Source organism: Epinephelus lanceolatus, chromosome 18 (genome assembly GCF_041903045.1).
Source record: "Epinephelus lanceolatus isolate andai-2023 chromosome 18, ASM4190304v1, whole genome shotgun sequence".
Classification (NCBI taxonomy): Eukaryota; Metazoa; Chordata; class Actinopteri; order Perciformes; family Serranidae; genus Epinephelus; species Epinephelus lanceolatus.
The window spans coordinates 29188002-29214559 of NC_135751.1; the positions used below are offsets into that span (position 1 = coordinate 29188002).

The window sequence follows — 26558 nt, forward strand, 5'->3', positions numbered from 1 at the left end:
TAAGCCATACTGGTCCTCTTGTTTTTTAACCCTTTGAATCCTAAGCAAATTGGCTTGACATCTTTCAAAAACATGGGAAGAGGGTAATGAGCAACAAAGGAGGAAACGGACCCAAAAATTTGCATGAAATTAGTAAAAAGAAAATTAAAAACAAGAAAATTAGAAAAAAATGAGTTAAAAACAAACAAGAAAATAACCTTGAAAAAGTTCCTAAAATTGATTTTTAAAAATTCTGGAACATAATTTTAAAATGTAATAATATTAATTATAACCCTTTTTTTCAATAGAATTTTCTGAACCTATTAATGTTTTTGCAGTTTGAGGGACATTTCTAACCTAGGTGCTCATTGCCTTTTTCTCCCATGTTTGTGAAAGAAATCGCAACAATTTGCTCATAGTTTAAAGGTTTAAAAAAATGCAAAAGGTGTCAGAAAAGCAGCACAAGAAAAGCAATGTCGCTTCTGGTTTTAAAGGGCTGAGAAACTAATACTTTGAAAGTACAAGTCAGGATTTGAGGTATCAATGCTTGTATATGCTTAAAAATAATACAGTGCAGTGCATCCACGTGCACACTTTCACCAACGATAGAAGTGCTCAAACTCACACATGTTTTTCATCCTTTCTTTTTTTTGATGCCGTTGTCAGGGACACTGAGTCTGTTCTTGGCAATAGCAATTATCATAATGACTAATGATCACCACAAAATGGTGCAAAAACTTCATTTCAGGAACACGACGGTGGCAGTTGAGTTCACTCTGCATTACTGTCTCCTTAGAGTAGCAAGATTTTCCTCAACGCTAGCACAGTAGGCGGGAGGGGAACGGAGACGAAATAATTACAACAATTACTTCTTTTACTTTATCTGTGCCTGACACACACAGCACACTTGCATATGCACGCACAGACGGAATATAATAGCTGTGGTAAGTGAAGTGCTGTCAGCACTAATGGCAGTGTTGCCAGTAAAATAAGTGCAATAAAAGCAGGGGAGATGGCATAATATATACCTGTGAAGACACTAACTAATGCTTTCACCCCAGTATGCCAAGAGCTTCACACATACTCGCACATTGCACATGCACTTGTAACATACATGACACACACGTGCAAATACACACACGGCCGAGAAGATTTGGGCTGTTGTGTCTAACAGTGAGGTTGTGTCAGTTTGTGTCGCTGCATAAACATGAGAATACATCATCGCTCCCATGTGCGTGTGACACTACAGCCACATTAAGGTCAGACATGTTGGATTGATTCTTGGGAAATCGCTCAGAGTCACACACATGCACCAACTGATGTAAAGAAACGTAGATGTGAGGCTATCACCCATACAAAGGAGTCCATGTTTAAAGATGAGACACTGAGAAACCTCATCTTAATACACACACACAAAAAAAGAGAATATCTAACCTGTTTGCTTTCGTCGTTGCCTCCTCTCAAAGAGCACTCCTGTCTCACTGTGGTCACTCTGCTGTGTGTCCTTTGTGAAAACTTTCTGGTGAGGGAAGGCAAGGTTGGAAGGTGGTTGAGTTGGTATTTTTCCTCCTCTTGTACTCGGTACAGGTCCTTGGTTGTTATGCCAAGGTAACAGGAGACAAAACTGGGTCTGGGGCTGAAATAAAGAAGAATACAAATGAAACAAGCCATTAAAGTGGAAAAAATAGAATAATTTAACATCACTGGTATGTTTTAATTTTTTTAAATCAGTCTTTTATTATTTAATTTGCATTTATTTGTCTAATTTCATGTAGAGTACTAAGCTCTACCAAGCTCAGTGAAATGATTATGTACAAGTGCTTTGTACAGACGGGACACCAGGACATCAGGCAGAACTGTTCATTGAGTCTTAAAGATTGTTTTCAGCAGCAGCAGCTCTTTTCATTCATAAATCTGATCTGATCAGCTCTGATCAGATTGACAGATCAATGATCCACCCTCTGACTCAAACTCCACAAACTGCTGCTGAGGAAAAAAAACAAAAAAAAAAACTTGTGAAGAGTTCCGCCTACGCTGCGTTCACAGACTTGCAAAAAATTTGAAATTTAGAGAGGTCACACAGAATGATACAAAGGGACACACACGCACGCACACAAGGTTTGCTGCCCAAGAGTATGTAGCTTGAGTATTGTGAGTTATTTGCAAGTGAAACAGGATATGCAGGCAGGATGTGATGTTGGCAGGAATTTGATTTTGATGGTTTAAAAATGGTTCCAAAACCAACAGGATCGCACTACTCGCCTGTGAGTGAGACAAAGTCATTGTATGCTCCATGTAGCTGCTGAAGCAGTCCACTGTAAGATGCCTTGTGTATAATCTAGAGCTGCCACAAATACCAGTTAAGTCTAGCCAGCTGCCTGTAGCCACAGTGTTTTGGGGAACTGAAAACACATGCTGACATTTGCTGTTGCTTACTAGCTTGTATCTTAGCTCAGTGTGGCTAATGGTTGCTAATTGATTGATGGGTTGATGGATGTCATGGTATTATTGGTTGGAATCCGTTGGTACTAGCTTATAAGCACAGGTCATATTTTGTTTTACAGAAAGAAAACATGATTTGAATTTGATAAGAATTCAAAGACATTGATTTTTGTTTAGCATATATTGTTGAACAGGTGCAGCATGTGATAAGGGACGTGATCTAAAGGGGTAAAAAAGGCATTTTTCCTTTCATCTCAACTTTGATTGTCGATGGTATATTTAGTGTAAAGAGAAACACCTTCTGGAAAAATATATATATTTAATGAAGACGACTACCAAAATGTGGCTGTAAATAATGCATCACTCAGCACTAAAGGATTTCAAAAGAAAATGGAAAGGCAGGGGAGTGGCAACTTGAGTTGAGACTACAGTCAGACGGGGAGAAGAAGGTGAGAAAGGAAGAGCGGAGAGAGAGAGAGAGAGAGAAGGAGAGGGGGAGACAGGGAGAGTGGCTTTTCAGAAGCATACTGATTTTTCTCTGCATCGAGACCGTAAAGAAATGCGCAATGGACCCATGGCAGGCATGAGAAATAATACGGCTGAGAGCAAAGAAGGAAGCAACAGAGGAAGAATCTATCTATCTATCTATCTATCTATCTATCTATCTATCTATCTATCTATCTATCTGTCCCATCTTCTTCTCCTACTCACTTTCTCTCACTTCATTTCAGCTGCTGCGGTTCACTTAAATTAACATTACCAGTGCAGACAAGCAGGATAACAATAATGATGACAATAATGGCTGATGATGCATCAGAAGGGTACAAGGTGACAGATGGCTGGGTCTGTAAGTGGTACTATATATAATGAGATGCTACCTATCTTCCTGTTTCGGTCGCAGAGCAGGACACCTGTCACATCACACCTCAAGCCGTCAGTACACAACACACTGCCTATCTATGAATAATTTGTGCAAATAACTGTCAGAGAAACTGACATACACAGCTCCCCTTTTTCTCTCTGCCGCTCTTTATCTGTCCCTTTCTCTCTTCCTCTCTCGCTCCCTCTCCTTCCGGCACTTTCACCCTCGCCTTGACACACACACACACACACACACACACACACAAGCATAGACATACCCACACAGACAGCCTAAATCAGTTAGGGAGAGCCCGGCCGGCTGCCCCAAAGTGAGCTGAGCGTGACATCTCATTTTCAGCAGTAATACTGGGCTGATCCTGCTCCTCCCTTACAAGTTAAATGGAGAAGGAGCGCTGCATTACACTTGATCATGACTAGGCACTGTAAGTAGCCGTACGCATGTAACCGCATGCAAAAGGACTCACAAAAATGCATGCACGCTGAGGAAAACACACATCCTATGAGGGAAATATACAAGCAACACATAGTGCATGTTCTATATGCACCCTGCAGACACTCAAACAAACATATTGCAATGCAGGCATACAAACGCACCACGATGTCGAGCATACTACCAAAACAGATTACAAGTGTCTCCCCAGTGTGCTCACACAACAAAAAAAGTTGAAACTAAAGAAATTCCAGGATAAAAAAAGACACAGAATCAGACCTCGCCGCATGTTCCAGTGTTGTGTCTTTGCTCAGCAAAATAAACTTCACCAGAATCAAAGCACTGATTAAATTGGAGCACACTTGAGGCCTACTTGTTTGTATTTGTTTATCCCAAGACTTCATATGAATACACATTATAAAAAAAAGGATGTCATTTCATCTCATTCATCAGAAATGCTGTATAATAACACTCATAAATATTTTTTTAAGGATATGTTTTAAAAGCAGGCCAGCCCGATGTGTCCAGAACAGGGGGCAAAATAGATTTCCTAGGGAAGTTTCATCTTAAAGGACCATACTAGGCCTGTCAGTTGAGCTCCAAATAAACATTGCCCGAATGTACTGCACATTCATGCTTGAACCGTTTCCATTTTCGAAACTCCCAGAGTTTTCCTCCGGGGACTCCCTCGGGTCAAACTGTCATCCCTCCACCCAAGATGTTGAAATCTAATGGCCAGATTTACATTCAATTTGCCGGGGATATTTACGCTCCCCGGAGGATGAAGTCTAACATTTTGGGCGAACTCTTTCACCTTTAATGCCAAGGCAGCAATTTCCAGCTGTGCACATGAAATCTGTTCTGAATCCTACAAGAAATTACTGCACAAATGTATGCACTCCAGAGAATAAAACTTTTACTCTTTGATTTATGACCACATGGGCTCCCATGTAGCAACACGGTCAAAAAAAACTTTAGTTTTTAACCCTAATGATGCAGCTCCAAGAACAGCAAATATGTTGTAACAGTAACACAACAAGCTTTATATTTCTGGTCTTTATTCTATCACAGTTATGAATGTGATGGCCCCAGACTCGCACTTTATCATTATGTGTTGCTCCCTCACCAGGCAATGGCTTAGTGTGTTTTCTATCTGGTCTCAATGGCATTCTCAATAATGGATGGACACCATGTCTGGCTACTCTCTCAGCTTCCAATATGTATTTATAACAGCCAGATTCTGGAGAGGCAAAACACATCAGTGTCGAGACAGAGAACAATGCATCACACTCTGAAAACCATGCTTACCGGAGGGCAAAAAAAATCCCCACAATATGCAACCATGGACTGACAAAATGCCTGTAGCTAGCTAAGAACATTAGATTTCAGCATGTCAGAAGATTGTTTTAGCACTCTGTGTCTCCCAGAGAGGACAGAGTATCCTGACAAACAGTATTTTCAGTCTATCTCAGTGTCCCTTCTCCTTACCTCACTTATCTTAAAGAAATGATCCCACTGAATGGCAAGTGGTGAAATATTTTGATATTTATATACTATTTGATTTGATTTGAATCACCAGGTAAGATCATCATTTAACCATGTAAAGATCAAAACAAGGCCTTGCACAGTTCAATTAGCTTCAACCTCTAACGTTTGTCTGTGGCCTTAATAGCAAAAATGTTTGCTGCAAATGTAGCATTAGCAGAGGTGCGGACTCAAGTCTTAAATTTAACGACTTTAGACTCAACAAACTCAAAAAATACTTGCAACTTGAGTCGCACTTTCACACTAACGACTCGTGACTTCACACTGACTTGCACCTTTTAACTTGAAAATACTTGGTACCTTCCTCCAAGCCCAAAGATTTAAAAGTATGTCATTTCCTGAATCAACTCACATCAACGCTATCCACTTTATTTGAAACAATCTGACAGCATTGGGTGAAGCGACAGGAGAGAATCATGGAGACCTAACACTGCAAAACTGAGTGCCAGCTGGAAAAAAAGATAATACCAAAGCGCAGAAAACCTATTGTAACATTCTGGATTTTGTTATGATATTTCCTGCTTTAAGTACTAACCTCTTGTGTCGTTGCAGTTTGCTGTGTTTTCCAACCTTTCAATAATCACACCTGCTGCCACTTACTCACCTGTCCCTGATTACCCTTGTGTGTATATACACCCACTAGCACCTCATGTCTCTGCCAGATTGTGTTTGTTCATTTGTGTTATCTGTCTGTTTTATTCGCTTTTTTTTGGATTCCTTGTTTGTGTATTACCTTTTTGGACTGAAGTAAAGACCTTAACCTTAATCTGCCTCCTGTGTGTCCTCGGCATTTAGGTCTGAGTTTTCACCTATGTTACACCTATGTGGTGGTCATTAAAATCAAACTGCAGTATGCAAATTGAGTGGATCAAAAATTAGAGACAGAGATGGAACAACTTCCCTCTTCATTCAACATTTAGAGTTACACAAAGAACGGTGCCGTAGCATTGTTCCAACCTCTCATTACTCCGACGTCCCGTTGTTCCGATATGTGATTATACTAGGCTATACTGTATTTATGTACCATAGAAGATCAGCAACGCAACAAAAGTAGGCTACTGGTCGAGATACAAGTGTCATAGAGAGGAGAGAATGAAACACCATAACCTCCTGTTATTAACTCTGGGGTCCAGGTTGTGTGGGGAGCTCTCCGCAGTGCTGAACGGCTCCCGGCGGGCGTATTTCTGCCTTGATGGCGCACTGCGATCGGCTCTGGGTCAGCTGGGAAAGGCTTGAGGCGAAGCAGGCTCACGGCTTATGTGTTTGTCACTTTCTTTTTCATTTTAACCCACATCATGATCTTTTCCTGACCCTAACCAAGTGTTTTTTGTGCCTAAACCTAACCAGACCTTAACCACAGGGCATCATGATGATTTTGGAACAACGGGACTTCGGAACAATGGGTTTAATATGGTCGGAACAATGGGATGTCGGACCAATGGGCTGTCGGAAAAATGGGCAGACCCCCAAAGAACAATAAGCCAAGGTTAGTAACATATAGTTAGCAAGCTAATGCTAAGCTAACATTAGCTTAACGACTGAGTAACTTTTAAACAAACTTGTTTTACACCATTTAAAAAGCAATCATGATTGTTAAAATTGTATTGCACGTGGTGAAGAGAGCATTATGACTTGTTTAGGACTTGAAACTCAAAGTTTAGGACTTTGGACTTGACTCAGTACTTCAGTGCAAAGACTGGAGACTTGCTTGTGACTTGCAAAACAACAATTTGGTCCAGTCTCTGGATGTTACGCATACTGAGTGTCAGAATCTTACTGTTTTCCCCCATCTTCCTGCTGATGCCTCACATCTTCCTGCTTAAAAGCTCAGTTTTTACAGTTTGGCAGCTTATTAAAACTTATTTCAGGCTTCCATACATGGTGGTAGAGCATCTGACCACACAGCAGCTTTTAGACATTGTTTGTGTTGTTTGCAAGCAGACGTAAGTGACAAGGATGCACCTGAACACAGTACAAAGTCAATGGAGAGCGATGAGTTGTTTTCCCCTCCGGTGGAGGTGGGACTTAAATGCACTCTGTCTCTTCTGAGACACAATCAAACACGCTACACTTCACTTTTACAACTTTAGTTGGACACTAGCTTGAACAACGTGAGCCCCCAAGGAACATGGAGCCGGTTGGCTATTAAGGCTTCCATTTTCTGTAGCGACACCTGTGCGACGATTCACTTTGATAGTTAATATTCTTCCTTCTGATTTCTCCCTCTCTTTCAGCTGTCCCTCTCCTTCTCAATCTTTCCCTACCCCTCCCACTCATAATTACATCAAAGAGAAGCAGCTGCTGACACAATAAGAGGAAGTGAGTCAGTCTTTTTTTATTCTCTGTTCAGCTATACACACACACACACACACACACACACAAATACACACACATACAAACAGAAGTCTTACTCATAGCTAGGTGCAGTCAGCATTTTCATAGCCTCCACACCTTCTCATGGGTCCATGGGTGGGTTACGCAAAAAGTTACAGAATCTCGTGTGTGGGTGGCTGTGTCTCTGGGTTTGCACATGTGTAATTACAGCATTTCATCAAGGTGAAGACAGAAACAAGAAAAAGAAGTGCCAAGAGAAGAGTCAAGATGCAAGTAAATATGAGGTGAACACGAAGCAAAGGAAGAGAAAGATGAAAATGAGAAAAGGAGTCATCACAGGCGGTTAGACTGATTAAAAAGAGACGGAAGGTGGGATTGCAAATGTGGTGTTTGTGCAATGTGCAGTGGAATAGAGTCCATGGGCATGCATATTTACACCTCGTTAGTCTGACAGGCCTGTTGTGTCAAGACCAATGAATGGCCAACGTGACAGTACTCTGAACTTCAGCCCTAACTGCAGCAGCTCAGAGCAGCAATTAAACAGAAAATGAATGTCAGAGCTAACTAATCAAAGCATCATTTACAGTAAAATAATCCTTTAAATATTCAGTCCTGTCACAAGTACTGTTTTAAATGGCCCTTGGAGCGACTGGTTGAATGTTTGGCCTGTCAAAGCCAAAAAGACAAGCAACTGGGAAATTGTTTTAACAGCTGCTTGTCTACATATCCAGTGTTTTAATGGACCATCGATGTCAAGGGTGTTCGTTGGAGTAATAATATTAATTCTAAAAAAAGCGCTTCAACTAATGCATTACAAGTTCACTCACCTCCAACTCACTGTGTAGAGTTACAGTCCATAATACACAAGTGTGTCCATCCACAGTTTCATTGAAATTTGGCCTCTTCCCTTTGATTTTTTTTTCTTTTTATATAACATTGAGCATGAGATTCTATTTCATGCATGGATCTATTACAGAATATAGTAATTTTATGGATCATTTAAGAAACCAAATCTGATTTTACTACTAAAAGTCTCCCTCCAGACGTGTTTTAAAGTATGTAAAGATACTCTGCTATGATTAATATTTTCTTTAACATGGTTTTCCGGCTGCTTGTGATAAGTTTCACTTTCTACTTTCTCCTGGGTTGGCAAAGCGTTAAGTTGACCATTTAAAATGGCTGGTGTTAGCGTTAGAAAAAACATCACAGAGATTCAGCCTTACATGTTTGAGCCTCAGTAAGACCCAGACTCAGATTAGGAGTTTGTTGTGCAAAAAATTTTTTATAAAAGACTAGCAGGTGCATCAGAATTGTAAGGGTAGTTTGCACCTGGTACGTTTGCACGTCAGATTTTAGGGAAGTGCACAAGCATAGCCCCTTCAGTAGAGGAATGTGAAAACACCACTTGACAAGTCTTCAAGGTCAATCATTTTAGGGGACATAAGCAGAAGAAAAACACATTTTTGAGTGAAGAGGGACTTTAAGATTGTCTATTATTTGACACAGGCCACATGGGTGGTAGTGTGTTTCCAATTGAGTTTTGACGGGCCGGTCCGAGTCAAAAGTTCAGGATAGATTTTTATTGCCAGTCCGTCCCTAATCACTCTGTGCCTCTGACATCTTTATCTTTAAACCCCACATACTGCTCACTTCAGCAGTCTCACACAGAGCGACACAAAGTCTTCTGCGTACTTATGCTTCCCCCTCACAGCATGGAATAGAGTGAGAGTTTGAGGGAGAAAAAGGGGAGTAATTAGAGGGGAGGAAACAGCACCATGTATGGTCAAGCTCAGATCTAAAATGGACACCAGTGTGCTCCAGGCTCTGCTATTACCTCTACAGCCAGCCGGCCTCGTGGGTGAAATGAATGCAATTTTTCTTTGCATTGTCGTCTAAAAACCTTATGAGTAATCTTATGAGTCTGCATCGTCAGCTGTATGTTTCCAACCTCTTATGTCTGCTATGCTTTATTGCACTTGACTTTCTAATTTCAGAGAAATAACTTATTGTGCATGAGAAAACATTGACCTCTCCATCTGTATCTTAGCATGCAAACATCTCTTAATTATCTTGACACAATGCCTATGAAATGGGAGACATGCAAGCTTGTGATCTCACTGTATGTGCTTTCTTGGTGCGTTGAAAGAGCAATGAAAGATACCTAATTATCCCTGAAATGCTTCCTAGCACTTTGCTGCATACAAATGTATAATATAATCCGTACTCAGCAGGCAAATAATGCAGGAGGAAATCTTCTTTACACATGGATAAATAAAATCCGTCAGTTGCGTAGTGTTCATCTGGACAATTCCCATTTGTAATTTGATTATGCAAACATCTGATTATAATTCCTCATGCTGCATGATCTTTGTGAGATCAACGGGACAAGAAGACAAGTCAGATTGAATCATGTATTGGAAATATAATGCATATGCTTCTTCTTTTGGCATGCTTTGAAAAAGACCCTGCGTAGAGCGCCCAGTTTGCTATGTTCAAAATGAACACTACATACAGTATGTAATGATGCTTTCACCAAATCTGTTCTATCAAATTTCATAGGTCTTAGGGGGCCATGGCTACCCTGATACAACTGTGCCCTCTGGCAAAAATTTGTGGAGGACAACATTACTGTATTCAAGAGATTGTAGCACATTCACTTTTTAAACTAGTGTAAAAGGTAGTGTTTGTGACACTAGACAACCCAGGGCAAAAATTGGAACCAACCATGTTAGCATAGCTTGTTAGCAAGGGGGAGCAAATGTTGGTGAGGGAACAACTGGCATGGCCATTTTTAAAGGGGCCCCTTGAACTCTTATCTCAAGATATCTGAATAAAAATGGTTCTATGGGTACCAACAAGTCTCCCCTAAACACGAGAAGGCTTGTACCCACTAAGTGTTTTGTTCCTTATAACCATAATTGTTATTTACTTCAAATCAAAGCTTATTGTCTTTTGAAGGAAAAGGACAACCAGCCTCTTTAAAGAATAATGAATGACTTAACATGTTACATGTCACACTAAAAGAGGATTGTTGTGCAAATCAAAATGTTAACTGTACAGGTAATAGTCCAGTGGTTGTGAAATGGTGTGCCGTGGATCACTGGTGAGCCATGATGCCAATCCAGGTGAGCTTCAGGGGATTTGTCTTGATAACCACTTATAAAGTTTTTAACTCTTAGCATAGCATATCTGCACTGCCTTCTGCAGCACTTTGAGATTTGTTTTTATGTCAAGCGTTACAAATAAAATGTATAATTATTATTAATAATAATAATTGCAATATTTAACTGAGCCTATACAAAAATCGTATTAATTATTTTTTAATTGATTGTATCAGTTGTGGACATGTTGTGCACACCCATTTCCTAATTAATTTAATCAAATTACTTAGTACTTAAATAACTTCATGAGGAACCTTTTTGTCACTGTTCGCATGTGGGAATTGTTAGTGCGTAACACATCAAAAGCCCTGATGGGCAGCCAGTGTGAGTGATGATAACACTTAGACTGTGAGTGGGACAATGGATCGCTTTATTGTACAGAGCACAGCACAACAAAGCAGCAACAAAGAATCAGTATAACAAAAGCTACCTGTCTTTTCTTATTTCTATTGTCTTATGTTGTGATGAGAGTGATAACGCACCTTATAGAAACTATTGTGCACAGATATAAATGCAGGTGTGCCTTGAAAACATCTGTATTAGTCCATGCACATCAGACAGTTGGCAATATCAACTGTAAAATAAGAAACCAAAGTATATCAGTATGTGAGTGCTGAACTCTTATATCTGCATTGTTTTCAACTTGCCTAAATACTTCAACAGCATAATAGAACTCCTGAGATTTAATTATGGCTTTGGTTTTGGTGTGCCACCCCAAGATTTTCCATGGCCCCATCTGACAACCCTTATGACAATTTCGGGGAGCATTACTGCATATGGTTGCATCATGGGGGCCAGTCCCTACTGAATATTGTACAGCAGTGATCAAACAGGTTTGTGTGTACCACAGAGGGCACTTGTACTTCAAATCAAATCAAATCAAATCAACTTTATTTATATGGCACCTTTCATACAACAGTAACACAAAGTGCCTCACAGAGGTTAAAAACAACAAAGATCCAAAACAGAAAACAAAAAGAAAAGAGAAAACCCAACCCTCCCACCCAACATAGAGATACATGAATATACATATACACACACACACACACACACACACACACACACACACACACACATACACACAGATATACACACACACACACACACACACACAAGCTATCACTAAAGAGACATGGCCAAGCACCGAGACCCGAGGCAAGGAAAAAGCCACCTCTGGGGGCCGTCTGCACCGAGAGGGCCCATGGTCCACGGCCACAGGCAGCGCCGCCATAGAGACACCCCGACCCGGGCAGATATGAGGCCCCACACCGAGGTGCAGTGCCCCACAGCCACCCAGGTCAGAGCGGTCTCTCAACGGCACCCCCATCAGGAGACCAGGAACAACTCTCAGTGTGGTAGGCCCCCATGAGGAAACACTGGAGCTAAAAACTGAGGGACTAAAACAGTAAGATAGGATAAAAGGTATAAAAAGAACCAAATAAACAAAAAGCTATTTAGCTCATAAAATTGAGTTTGTAGCTAGGTAAGAATGATCTAAAACAGAGACATAAAATGCATCAAAACTAAAACCTATAGGCTAACTAAAATAACAAAAGATAAAGGTTAAATGAGATAAGAATGTATAAAGGGAAAGGGTAAGAATATAAAAAAAAAAAAAAATAAATAAATAAATAAATAAATAAAAAAATAGATAATAGATGGATAAATCTATTATAAGAGGAATTTAAAATAGATAAATAAAGAGATCAGTTAAAAGCCTGATTAAAAAGATGAGTCTTGAGCCTCATTTTAAAAACATCTCAACAGTCTCTGCAGCTCTGAGGTTCTCCGGCAGGCTGTGCCACAATCGGGGGCCATAATAACTAAATGCCGCCTCCCCGTGTGTTTTAGTCCTAACTTGTGGTATAGTTAAAAGGCCGGTGCCGGAGGACCTCAGGGTCCGCGAGGGTTGATATGGTAAAAGCAGGTCAGATAAATAAGAAGGCCCAAGACCGTTAAGACATTTAAAAACTAATAAAAGAACCTTGAAATCAATCCTGAAGTGCATGGGGAGCCAATGCAGCAATTTTAAAACTGGTGTAATGTGCTCCCACCCTCTGGTCCTCATCAGCACTCGTGCAGCTGAATTCTGTAATAATTGTAGATTAGAGATGGTCTTTTTGGGAAGACCAGAGAGCAGGGCATTACAATAATCTAACCTACAGGAGATAAAAGCATGCATCAGCACCTCCGTGCTGGCCTGAGAGAGAAACGGGCGGACTCTGGCTATGTTCTTAAAGTGGTAGAAACCTGCCTTTGTTATGTTTTTAATATGTGGAATAAAACTAAGCTCAGAGTCAAAAATCACACCCAGATTTTTTACAGATTGTGTTGGTTTAAAATCCTGTAGTTTTGGTAAAAGTTTCTCTCTCTGGCCTTCAGGACCAATGACTAAAACCTCTGTTTTGTCCTGGTTGAGCTGCAGGAAATTCACTGCCATCCATGACGTTATATCTAAAATGCAGTTAAAAAGGGTATCAATTGGCCCTGTGTCATCAGGAGACACGGCGATGTACAGTTGCGTATCATCAGCATAACTATGAAAGCTGATGCCGTGCCTCCTGATGACGTCCCCCAGAGGAAGCATGTAGAGATTAAAAAGAGCTGGACCTAAAATTGACCCTTGGGGGACCCCACACTTTATCTCATGGGTTCCTGAGGAACATGTATCCATACTTACAAAGAAGTGTCGATCAGTAAGGTAAGAGACGAACCAGTTAAAAACAGTACCAGAGAGGCCGACCAGGTGCCTCAGTCTATTTAATAAAATGTGATGGTCTTCTGTATCGAAGGCTGCGCTTAGATCCAGTAGTACCAAGACTGTGAGTTTATGGTTGTCTAAATTGCACCTGATGTCGTTTAAAATCTTTAAAAGGGCTGTCTCGGTACTGTGGTTCATCCTAAAACCAGACTGATACCTCTCTAAAGTGTTATTTGTATTTAAAAAATAATTTACTTGGTTAAAAACCAGTTTTTCTAAAATTTTGCTTAAAAATGATAAGTTGGATATAGGTCGATAATTATTAAAAATATTGGGGTCTAAATTGCTCTTCTTCAGAAGGGGCTTCACCACCACCGTTTTCAAGGAGGCCGGGAAGACACCCGTCTGAAGAGAGTAATTCACCATGTACAGTAGCTGTTCCTCAAAGAATCCATAAAATGTTTTAAAAAATGGTGTGGGAATTGGGTCTAAAAGGCAGGTTGTGGGCTTTACTTGGGAGAAAACTCAACCAAGTGTCCTCACATCAACCAGGGCAAAACTCTCCAGTGTTTCCTCAGGTAAAAGCAATGATCCAGGTGTGTCGACAGTTAAAATCTATTGCGATAAAAGACTGGATCTGATGTCACTGATTTTACTTCTGAAGTGGTCTGCAAAGTCCTCACAAAGGGCATTGGTTGTTGTCTTGGGTGATCTGTTAAAATTACTGTTTGTTAAAATATCAATTGTGGAGAAGAGGAATTTGGGGCTGTTTTTATTGTCAGAGATTAGTTTTTTGAAGTGTGAAATTCTTGCCTGTTTGACTGCGTTATTGTAGGTTTTGAGATGTTGACGTAATATTTCGTAGCGGACTGTTAGGTTTGATTTTCTCTATCTTCTCTCAGCACTCCTGCAGTATCTTTTCAGTTGTTTGATTTCCTGATTTCTCCACGGGGGTGTAGGTTTTGTTCTAATTGCTTTGATTAAAAGTGGAGCCACTGAGTCTAGCGTTGACTTGAGTTTGTTGTTAAAATTGTCCACAATAAAATCACAGGGTGCTGGTAAAATCTCTGCAGGAGTGCTCTGTAAAATCTGGATAAAATTTGCAGCCACTTCAGAAGTTAGGTAGCGTTTCCTCACTGTTCTCACCGGGGCGTCCTGTTGGTTAAAACTGGTGATGTTAAAAAACACACAAAAGTGGTCGGACACAGCCAGATCCACAACAGAGGACACACCCACGGACAGGCCATAGGTTATGACCAGGTCCAGGGTGTGCCCTCTGCTGTGGGTCGGCTGCGTGATATGTTGTTTAAAATCTAAACAGTTTAAAAGGTTTAAAAATTCTCTGGATACTGGGTCCGAGGTGTTGTCAGTGTGTAGATTAAAATCACCAGTTATTAAAATCCTGTTGTAGGTGGAGTGAATGATTGATAATAATTCAGAGAAATCACTGATAAAAGAAGTGGAGTACTGGGGTGGTCTGTAAACCGTTATGCAAAGGATAGGAGGGCTGCTAAAAACAAAGGCATGATGCTCAAATGACGTGTAACTGCTAAAAGAAACTTCATTTGAGGACATTGTGGTTTTTGTTACTGATGCAGTTTCGCCTCCTCTTTTACCTCCCCTAATAGAATATAAAAAGTTAAACTTTGGTGGGGAAGCCTCGGTGAGAACAACAGGTGCGTCGGTGCCAAGCCATGTCTCTGTAAGGAGAATACTGTCTAGGTTATTGTCTAAAATTAAATCATTTATGATAAAAGATTTGTTTAAAAGGGAGCGCACGTTCAGCACTGCCATTTTAATGTTTGTGCTGAACGTGCGCTCTTCATGTCTTTTCAAATGGATGTTAAAAACACGGTTAGGTCTAAAAACATTCCTGGGTTTCAACTTTCTAAGTGTAATGATAGTTTTTATGGTGTGAATGTCCTGTGTTTCCGGTTGCAGAGAAGGTGCTACTGAGGGAGAAGTGTGTGTGGTGCAATGTGTAGTGGAGGAGGGTGGAGGTGGGTGAGCAGTGAGTCAGGAGGTGGCTGTGGTGCAGGATCGGACGGTCAGGTCAGTGTTGACTGATAAAAGCCGTGATCCCTCCTGGTTTTGGTGGAGGCCGTCCCGTTTAAAAAGGTGGGGTCTGTTTAAAAAAGCTATAAAATTGTCCACAAAAGGGATACTTTTGGACAGGCAGTATCCCTTCAGCCACAGGTGCAGCTGATGAAGGCGGCTGGTGGTGACGTCACCATAACGAGGTGGGGGAAGCGGGCCGGAAATAATTAGCCGCTTCCCCGTGTCCAGCAGGCGGTCCACCAGGGAGATGAAATCCTGCTTGAGGACCTCTGACTGCTGGTTCCTGAGGTCGCTGATACCGGCCTCCAGGACCAGCGTGGAGGCCGAGCTGTGCCGTGCAGTCAGCTGGAGGGCGGAGGATGCAGCCTCATTGACACGTGCACCAGGGTGGCAGAAGGTGTGGCCGTTGTGCACTTCCACGTGCCTGACCATGGAGGTCCCGATCACTAGCACAGAGGGGGTGCGCTGCTCCCGAGTGCGCGCCTCCGACTGCCTGGAGGTTCGACAGTGACGGGATGGAGCCCGATGTTTGTGGCGCCGGGCCACAGTTCCTCCTGACCGGGATGGAGGGGAGGGGTCAGGCTGGACAAGCAGATGCCGATTCCTGGACTGGTGAGAGCCACGGCCAGCTGGATGTAGGCCTACAGGTTCCACAGGCGAGCTGGACGAAGCATCCACGGGAGGGAAGACCTGCAGGCTTAGGATGTCATACCTGTTATCCAGCGGCAGCTCCGGAGGCGGAGGAGGAGGAGATGGACAAGCCCCAGAGCCCCTGGCCACCACCGACCAGGGCTCCCTCGGCTTGAGTTGAGCACACCGGTGCTCCCACTCCACCCTCCGTGATGAAGCGCTGCGGCTCCGCGGGGCGAAGGCAGGAGGTGGAGAGCGCCGATGATTTAGGCTTGGCTCCCTGGCGGTGCCAGCAGGACTCGGCTAGTGCTGGTGTCAGAGTTCCGGTGGTTATGGAGCCAGTCCACGGCAGGGTGGTGTTGTTCGTGGCCATCGTGCTCCGGTCACCAGCGCCGGATGCCGTCAGGTGAGCAATATGTTTCGCCTGGGTCGTGGCGACGGTGGTAAAATCCAGGAGGATCTTTTCCCTCTCCTTGAGGTCCGGCCTGCAGTCCGGAGATGCTCTCCCTCAGTTTTGACAGGGTTGGGAAGCAGGACTCACACACCGCCAACATACCTGCGGCCTGTGCTGGAGATCCATTCCTCGGGACACAGTATCAACACACGGAGGTGAGTTAAAATTTTTACCCTCGGTCGTGGGGCCGAAATGTCCAAGGGGACCTTCCCCAATTTTAAGGGGGCAGTCCGCTTCAGGTGGTGAGTTGTAGGTCTCCCACAGTTAAACGATTTTTAAAAGTTGGCACCTCGCTAATGCGGTTCGGCTGGCGACTTCCGCGTTCACTTCTGCGGTAGTCTATGATCCGTGACAACCACAGGCCCGATGGCTTAAAACCTTAGTCCATGTTTAAAAAGTACATACAATAAAAGCTGAGAGCAAGTGGTTTGTTAATAAAAGAAGCGAGAAACTGCATTAAAAGCTGTGTTTTACCGGACCGAAGTGACGGGGAAACCAGTGACGTCACGCGCAAACAGGAAGCAGAAGCAAATCTTTTCACTTCATGAAAAGATTGTTGAGTAGCTCAGCTAATGTGAGACACACTGACATTTTTATTCAGTTAAGAAATGTCTACATATTTGTCCAAAATATCCAAATATTATTTGTGTGAGGCCAATTTGTGTTTTAAAAAATCCTGGGTGTGCCACTGCTTCAACATGCCAGAAGTGCACTCAACCCACTCAACAGCCCTTATAAAAAGTCAGTTGTTTATGTGTATCCATGCTCATAAAAAGGCCCTATGAGGCAAAACACCAAACACTACTTAAATGTCTTAATAAACACCCTGCAAGGCAGCTACTGAGGCAGCCAGCAAAGACAAAGGTTTAACAGTGTGAGGAGAGCAGGTGTGTGACTCAAGAACCAAGGTGATGTCACAAAGTCGGAGGAAGCAGGTGGGCCAAGCGGTTGAGAAGGAGCCCCCATCTGGTAAATGTGTCACTGTTGGTTAGATAACGATGCCAGAGGCTCAATAAAGCGTTAACCAGACATTCTGGAGAACTTTCTGTCCTTTTTCTGTACGTTCCACAAACTCACTGTGTATACCACACAATCAGAGTTGGAATGAGGTCAATTTCATCGAGCAAACTGTCGGCATCACTGTTGTAAATTGTCACCAGAGGAGCAGCGTACCAAGAAACCTCAACATTAGTCTAAGTCACCAACAACACTGCTAAATTAGCTTTCTCCGTTTCTTTATAATTAGGGATCAGGGAGCCGGTGAACTGACAGTATGCCCGCTACTTTTTATTTGACTATACAGTACCACTGACAGAGCAGAAGGTCTGGAAAGGAGGGAGGAATGAAATTGAGCTTCTAACAAATACTGTCTATCTCCATTGCCCACCCATCTGTCTTTCTGTCTCTGTCTTTCCTTCAAGGCGCATGTGTCCTTAGTACTGCCAGGCAAAATCTGCCACTGAGGCTCCGAACTGCAAAGCTGCAGGCGGGTGAGACGGTAAGAGAGAGGGGGAGAAAGAGAGAAACGAAGCGACAGAGAGAAGGAGAGAGGGAAAAGAAAGACAGAGAGAGCATCAGTGATAAAAAGTAAAGCGCCAAAAGATAAAAAACTTGACATCAGAGACTGCTGTAGACCCAGATTTTCCTAATGCTTGTCACGGAGTGTGTAGCTTTCTGCATGCTTGTGTGTGTTTACTGTGTGCGTGTTTTTGCATGGACCCGTCTTTCCTCAAGGTGCTCTGCTGAATCATGAGTCTGATTCATGAAGAAACCCTTCAAGTTGTGCATTTGTGCATGATTGTAAGTACATGAAAAATAAAAGTGTGTCTGTGTGGATTTTAATGTATGTGCACCCGTGTGTGTTTAATGTGGGCGGGCCATTAACTGCCGGAGTGTCATGCATACTGGGATGTGCCAAGAGCACAATTCAGCCTCCAACTGTGACCAGCAGTACTTTGGACATACACAGTACACACATGCAAACACAATAACACCCTCTCACCAATGAGAATAATCCCTGTGGCATAAATGAACCATTCTACCTCCAGAGATGTCTCACTTCAGCACTGAGGCGTCTTTCTCTGTGTTGTAGTGGCTTGTTTACATTTATGCACCATTTTTCGGAGGTAAACAGGCTCGGTCTTCCATTTTAATCACAAGCCCTCCTCAGTGCGCCGAGCTGCATTAGTAACCGTTTATCTTGTCAGCTTTGCCTATGGAGATAAACCAAAGGTTTTCGAGCCTGCCAACAGCCACAATGCAAGCCTATGTTTTAACCAAACCTTTGGCAGAGGGGTTTAGGTTTTGGACTGAGTTGTGGTGTTGCCACACTCTCTGGTAGAACACTGTGGATTAGAGGGAGAATGGGGACTTTGATAATCTTCCCCCCTGCCCCTTCTCTCTCAGTCTCTACCTCTCTTGGGTGATGAATGACAAATCTCTGAGGGGTGGGGATGCCGTCAGAATAATGTTAAGATAATGTCAGGGTGCTGTCAGGACAAGGTTTCATTGTTTATTTTCTTCTTTTCTGTTTTTTTTTTCCACACCAAATGAATAAACAAGCAAAGGGCATTATCAGGGTCTCATGTGGTACTGTAAGAGGCATCCACTTAAATACACTGTATGATGTCAGTGCTGAACAAAATGTGATCAACACATCACATAACACCCAGTTAAAATGCAAAAAAACCCTACATTCCTACAGGTCCAGTGTGGGAAACTGGAAATACAACATTATAAGTATGCTTTCTTGAGTGTAAAATCACCTGATAATAAGAATAGTGTGTTTGTTACCTGACAATGAGTCGTCTATATCTACGTTGATATCTACGTTTTCATGTCAACCGCTGTTAGTAAGCAGCCCCTCCACAACAAGCAGTATTGGAAAAACACTGTTTTGTAACGTGAATTTGTTTTATTCAGTGTTTCTTCTGGTTTAAATCACTGAGTCTGTTTGTTTTGGAGAGGAAGAGACCTCTGCAGATAATTTGGCTCCTGGTAAAAACCTCCTGAACATGTGGATCTTAAGTTATCAGAAAAAAAAAGCGGTGCTGGCAGCCCATGTGCAATGCATCAAACAGCATCAGAGAAACACTGATTTCTAACGTGAAACTGCTTGGTCCGTGATTTTACCAGTTTAAATCACCCTGGGTCTCGTTTATAAAACAGTACACAGGATTCATACTAAAAATTTATGTACCCACAAAAGCCAAAAATGGCATGCGCCTAAAAATATTCGACAATGTGTACAATCCAGCTTCCACCTCACCATCTGCCTCGCCAATTTCCTGTCTCCAAAATGGTCATTAGCATGGGTCAAAGTTTCTCCCATCAAGTCTGTTTTTATAGATCACAGCTTTTGCGTGCAAAGTGGTGTACGCCTCTTTTAGGCCTCGTTTTGTGCGTATGCAATGTTGATAAATGAGACGCCAGGTCTGTTTGTTTTAGGGAGGGGGAGATCTCTGCAGTTAATTTGGCTCCCGGTAAAAACCTCTTGCACATCTGGATCAGAAAAAAGGTGAGCAAACAGTAACAGGTGCCGAGCTAGTGGCCGGTTTGCAATGAGTCAAACAGCATCGGAGAAACACTGATTTGTAACATGGAAGTGTTGTGTTCACTGTTTATACCAACTTGAACTCCTAGTATGTTTATTTAGAAGAGGAAAAGACCCCTGTGGATGATTCAGCTCCTTGTAAAAAACCTCCTGAACAACGAACACTGAAGGAATCCTAAACGGGAGTTCACACTTGGCACATGGGAGACATTTCATCTGGTTGCAATTTGCACTCCTCACCACTAGATGCCACAAAATCCCATGATTCCTACACATTGACCCTTTAAAACACGTATAAGTAGAAAACAAGATATTATTGTTTAGCCAGCCTACATTTTGAAGGTAATTAATGACAGCTAGCTTAACGTTAGTCTTGGTGACTGGTCATTGTAATTCCTATACTCACAGTGTTCTGTACTCATTCAATGTAGGGTTATCAGTGGCCGATGGTAACAAGCTAAGAAGACAAAAAACATGAAAATTAGATACCAGGAGTCACATTCCCTCTAAGCCTCTGTGCCAAGCTAACATGTTATGGACCGGCCTGTCCACTGAATGCAGAGAGAGCAAACTGATGTAACACTTTACCAAGAAATTTGTCACTGCCTAATGCTGATAATTGTGCAGCCAACAATAAATCTTGCAAATAACAAAAGATGAATAATTATCTGTAATGATATTGTTTGTAAAAAATAGTGAATAAATAATAACTTTATATATTATCATTTGGGATTTTGGGGTCTTGTCAGTTGCAAACCCCTGAACTCAAACATATTGATTTAAAACTAAATTCAGATAAATACATGTTTTGATTCAGTTAGCTGTTAGTTTACTCTGCTATCTGTGTAGCTCCAGCTCCATGCATTCACATCTGGAGACATTCTGGAGAATGCTGCATGCATATCAATTGTACACAAAGTCATATACACATTATATTGTAATCGCTGTGATAAAATATGTTTAACTTAAAAAAACAGGCCTCTCTGTCCACAGCATTAAAAAGCAACATTTGGAGTAAGCCTAAATTCTTCACCACAACATCACGATAATCTCTAAATAAGAGTTTAGCATAAATCAGAGACATAATCTATGTTTGGCGCGGCTGAATCAGTCACGTAACAAAGGAAGCTGTGGCTTAGTTTACAAGTGGCATTCTTAAAATAACTCTGTATTTGTTTTTGTCAGTCATTTATGCAAGCTGGGCAATTTCTTTGTGCCTGAAAAGATCAAATCTATATCTATAAATCTTAAGTAGTTCTATTTCCTGCAGCGACATTGATTTAATTTGCGGCTTAGATTATCTGCTTTCGACTGAGGCCATGCAACCACGGGTGTGGGCTGCTGAGTCGTCTGTATAAAGGTTGTTTAATATGAAATTAAAGAAAAGGTCTTCGTACATGTACACTGACTAGTCTGTTCACTCCAGCTTATCTGAATATGATATTTGCTCATTTTCCTCATCAACTCATGCATGCAGTGGATTTTTCATGATAACAAAAACAAGAAAAGTTGATGAAAATCACTCCTGTAGGGGGCTGTGAAATATAGAAAATATAAATATAAGTAGAAGTGTGCCATTTTCGTATCTAAACCCCACCGTGGTGCAGACACACATTCTCACGCACACTTGTCTAAGCTTTTGTCGCCTGGCTGGTGGATTAAGTGTGAGCATTTGTGAAATCATTTGAAACCCTAGGGGTGCGAAGAGGTATGTGTGTGTGTGTGTGTGTGTGTGTGTGTGCGTGCATATGTATGTTTGTGTCGCTGTGTTTATGCGCGCAATGTGCTGTGCATTTGGCTTAGGTTTGTGCACATTATACAGCATATGTCTACTTATGTTTGGGGCCCGCAGTGTGTCTGTGTGATTCAGCTCTGCTGTGAGTGACTGCACACCGGAGGAACTGCAGTAAAAGAACATTGATAAAAAATAAAAAAAAAATACTGGAAAATGAAAAAGAAGAAGAAATGAACTTCCCTTGGCTTGTTTTAACAGAGGATGTACAGCAATCAATATTATTATTGACCAAGGGGAGAGGTAGCATTTGTTTGACTATCGATTACTTGAAGCCAACAGTGTATTTCTACATTTTAGCCTCCATGACTCCAGACTCTGTGCCTGAGAAGCTGAGTAAGCATCACAAAGCATCTAAAGGGAAACTGAATGAGGTAAATGTGAAGGTTTCTTTTAATACATTTTTTATATATGAATGAAGGTGCTCATATACACAGTGTCAAGGTTTAGTCAGCTGAAGAAATCAGTAAAAGCAGCTTCTGAGTGCAGATGTGTGTCTGCAGGCTGTAGGTTGGGGTGAGAGATGCGTTTCTAATCTCTAATCCCCTGGAACAAACTGAATTATTCTGCCCTCCAAACACCTGTCTGTCTGTCTACAGTACAGTGCTACATTTACTCAAGTACTGTGCTGAAGTACAATTTTGAGGTACTTTACTTGGAGCATTTCCATTTCATGTTATTTTTTTCTTACACTACATTCAACCCAATCGCCAGAGTAATTGTTGGCATTTCTACACATCATGGATATGTAAGATCTGTGCATTTCAAATGTAGCAGATATGCTGAAACTTTGGAAATGTCTGGAAATGTCCCGACCTATCATTTAACCCTTTGAAATCTGGAACAACAACACTTTTCGTGTGCTGAGTATTTAAACCTTTCAACCCTGAGAAAATTGGTTCAATTTCTTTAAAAAACGGTGCTGAACAACTTGGTAAGACATGTCCCATGGATTGCAAAATAAATAAATAAATAAATAAAAGATTTTTTTTTAAAAAAAAAATAGGGAAAAAATAAACAGCCAGGGAAAAACTATATTTATAATTATCATAATTATTACATTTTAAAATTATGTTAAAAAAAATAATTATAATATTTTCTATTTTTTACTAATTAATTGCTCATTTTTAGGGTCATTTTTTCTGTCATTGTTCATTGCCCTCTTGCCTTCCATGTGTTTAAAATAAATCAAGCCAATTTGCTCAGGTTTTAAAGGGTTAAAAATACCATCTTTACCTCCGCCAAGGAGGTTATGTTTTCACCGGCGCTGGTCTGTTTGTCTGGTTGCCTGCAAAATAACTCGAAAAGTTCTTAATGGATTTTGATGAATTTTTCAGGAAAAGGTTGATAATGGGACAAGGAACAGATGATACAATTTTGGTGGTGATCGGCTGAAGCGAAGTGGATAAAATAATAAAATGGCAGGAAATCCAAGCTGCTTGGGGGAGGTCTGCGCTCTCAGAGTGCTCTAGTTTGATATCTGTTGGTCTCAATGGTTGGTCTGCTACTGTCTGCTGCTTGCCACCCTGCTCGCCTCACTGTCATGCATCATCATCCTCTTCTGCTACTGATGAGACACTCAGCTCACATACATATAATCTGAACTATGTCACTTTAAAGGTTTAATGTAACATATCCATGGTTTGCAGAAACGTACAATGCCCACATCTTATTCTGACGACTGGGCTGCTACATGGCATGACAGGCTTAGTTACTCTGGACATCAAGATGAAACACAAACTCTAAATATACAACGCTTTATACTTTAGGCTCATTCAGCTGCTATTATTGGAGCATTTTTACAGTGTGGTATTGCTACTTCTACATCCTCCAGCACAAGTCTACCCACCATCTCTGCAGCGCTTCTGGCCTGCATGTTCAGTCTGTCTGCACAAGTGTGTGTTTTCCTCCTGTCTCACCCATCACACTGAAGCCCACCTCTCTCCCTCTCTCTTCCTCTCACTCTGTCTCTCTTTTCCTGTCAGTTTATTAGTTTTAAGTGACATATGTGACCTGAAACCAAACCAAACAGACTGAAAAAGACTCTACAGCAGCTCAGAACTCAGGCAGATTTCAGGAATTTCCATATATCCAGCAATGATGACTATAACTTTTAAGCTACTAGCAAATAATTGCATGTTTTGTGAGTAGGATGGTTTGTGAATATGTAAGAGACTAGCTGCAGTGTGTTTGCTCTATATCAGTCAGTGGGTGGGCACCTGGGGTGGGTCTTACTCCTAAAAAGCAATGATTGCTCTTGAAAAACAGTGTCTCCCTCAGCAAGATTAAACATTCAGGGTTACTCGTGACCATCTGCTGAAGTTCAGCGTGGCAAAACAGCCATGACTTTGCAACTTATCATGAATTTTTTATTTCCGTCTCATAGGCCGTGTTCAGACTGACTTTAGCCCCGTGTTAAAAAAATGCAGCCCTCTCATTCATTAGAATGGGGCCCATCTGTTGGCCCAGCGGTGGTGCCGACGCAGAAGGCTCCATCAAAAATACTACAGGGTCGTCGCAAATAAGTTGAACCTGGCTCAGCTTTTGCTGCAAGATAATGAAATGCTGTATTTCTACTGCAATTGTGCTGACAAAAGATTGAATAACTGCAGCTGTGATAACTTTCCAGAGCTGTAAAGTCCACTGTTATGGTGTTATAAACCACTGTACAGGGTTTCAGCATTGGATAAGCTTTCACATTCATGGATCTATTACTCAAACTGGCTCTCCTGGATTGAACTTTTTATTATTCGGGTTCAGGGTGAATTATTTTGGCTATACTACGACAAAGGGCAGGTTAGGTTCGTCTGGACATTTTTATGCTTTCTGCACTGCTAAAAAATGTCTGCTTCAAGAGCAATACATTTAAAATCAGGCTGATTCTGGACTCATCTTGCAGGCTGAGACATTGAAACAGTTTCTATAGGCTGCGGCACAGTTAGAATGTAGAAAGATGCTTTAGAAGAACATACCCACACTCACCCAACTAAACTGCCATCCAGCAAATACGTTAAACCTAGCCCAAGTTTTGCTGGGACATAATGAAATGCTGTATTTCTACTGCAAAAGATTGAATAACTGCAGCTGTGATAACTTTCCAGAGTTGTAAAGTCCACTCTTATGGTGTTACAAACCACTGTGCAGGGTTTCAGCGTTGGATAAGCTTTCACATTACTCAAACTGGCTTTCCTGGATTGACTTTTATATAATTTTGGTTCAGGGTGAATTATTTTGGCTCTACTGAGGCAAAAGGGAGGTTAAGTTTGTGTGAACTCTGCTTCAAGAGCTGATTCTGGACTCATCTTGCAGGCCGAGACATCGAAACAGTCAGTTTCTATAGGCCGCAACATAGTAGAACATACCAACACTCACCCAACTAAACTGTGCCTAGACATACAGACACACACACACACACATGCGCACACTAGCACACACACACACACACACAGGGCCAGCAGAGATACTGTCTCTGTGAGAAACTGCAGATGCAGAGCGGTTGACAGAGCTAAAATATTTATACCCAGATCTTAGCAGTCTGTACTAAGAGAAGGAGAGAGACACAGGGAAAGATGGATAAAGAGAGGGAATGAGGGAGAGATTCAAGACGAGAGGCAGGCTACAAGAAAGAGGGCGATGGAAAGTGTCAGTGTGTGCGTGTGTGTGTGTGTGTGTGTGTATGTGTGTGTGTGTGTGAATAAGAGGAAAAGCAGAGTAATAACAACATAGAGGGAAAGAGAGGGAGAGAGAGATGAGTGTGCGGCACAGATGCCAAATGAATCTAGGGCAGTCCAGAAAAAAAACAAGGCATTATTCCAAAATCCACTTTGTATGTGTGCAAGTATGTGTACGTAATTGTATTTCTATATTTGTGTGTAGGTATGTGTGTGTGTGTGTGTGTGTGTGTGTGTGTGACGTACAAGCAAATATGTAAGCATCTGTCTAATGTCATTGTAACATTCCAGAGGCTGAAACACAAGTCGAAATACCACAGTTTCTTTATTTTGCTCCGTCTTTGTGCTTTTTTATTCATCATCCTTTAACAATTACAGCGCACTCTGCATCACACCCACTCTTCTTCCAGCATGTTCCATGTTGTCCCTATCTGGCTTTCTCTCTCACACATATCCGAGACATTTTTTATTTTTTATTTTTTTTATTATTCATCAAACTCGAACGCTGAAGGATTTGGTGTGTGCGAGCATGGGTGTGGGTTAATAGGGGTGGGGGGTTGGCACGAAGCAAAGATGATGGCAGATGGTGTCCTTACTTAACGCACATACTGTACACACACAGACACTGAGCACTAACTAAACAGATACACCCTCAAACGGAGAAATATGAGCACATATGTAATGCGCATGGCACGTAATATGCATACATGCAGATCTCTATGAAAGCTTTGGCAACCCTAGTAAAGCACCAGCAGCTATGTTTTGTTTACATGTATTACTTGAAGTTTGTGTCGAGGTTTGATAGTTACCAGAGCTTGTATAGTTGTATAGTCTTTTAATTCATATACTTTTAATTATTTATTTTTTACTTTCTTTATTTACTTTGTACTACTGGCACACGTGAATTTCCCCTCTAGGGATCAATA

At 41.6% G+C, this 26558-nt stretch overlaps 1 protein-coding gene across 1 annotated transcript in view; it reads right to left on the reverse strand.

Moving 5' to 3' along the window:
• elfn2b (extracellular leucine-rich repeat and fibronectin type III domain containing 2b) overlaps window positions 1-26558 on the reverse strand; it is a 94118-nt gene that overhangs the window by 59158 nt on the left and 8402 nt on the right. The window contains exon 2 of the mRNA XM_033645039.2: window positions 1414-1615. The gene's annotated coding sequence lies outside the window, so the exon portion shown is untranslated. The remainder of the gene's footprint in view (window positions 1-1413; window positions 1616-26558) is intronic.